We start from the raw sequence: 381 nt of genomic DNA, 5'->3' as shown, positions 1-381 counted from the left end.
ACTACTAGTACCATATTTTTAGAATTCTGTCATATGTACAAAAAAAAGTTACATGAAAAAATTACTTTCCTGGAACATCAAGCTAGTACTTCATGGTGGATATTCCACTATCCACATGTTATTACAAATTCCTTACAGTCTATTAGCTATTCAGAATTCAGGATGCTTACATCAAAAACACATAAATAGGGTTAACAAAAAATCAAGACATTTAAAATTTGACACCCACTTTCTATCTAGGACTATTGAAAATATCTTGACACACATTATCTAGAATGGAATAAGGGCAAGTGAGATATAGACTGGTAGCTTGCCAGTGGAAGAAATATTAGGGCTGAGGGTTAGTTGTTGACCTTACTCTTGCTTCAAATATATACTTCA

The 381-nt window shown here is 32.5% G+C and overlaps 1 protein-coding gene across 1 annotated transcript in view; it reads right to left on the bottom strand.

Annotated features, from left to right (window-relative positions):
- The window catches only part of LOC119585811 (solute carrier family 25 member 36-like), a gene marked incomplete at its 3' end in the record, with an annotated part of 29761 nt that overhangs the window by 19001 nt on the left and 10379 nt on the right, over positions 1-381 (bottom strand).

This window comes from Penaeus monodon, chromosome 20 (genome assembly GCF_015228065.2).
Source record: "Penaeus monodon isolate SGIC_2016 chromosome 20, NSTDA_Pmon_1, whole genome shotgun sequence".
In the NCBI taxonomy this organism is placed as follows: domain Eukaryota; kingdom Metazoa; phylum Arthropoda; class Malacostraca; order Decapoda; family Penaeidae; genus Penaeus; species Penaeus monodon.
Note: the sequence above shows the minus strand (reverse complement) of the source record. Positions and strands in the feature narration are given on the sequence as shown.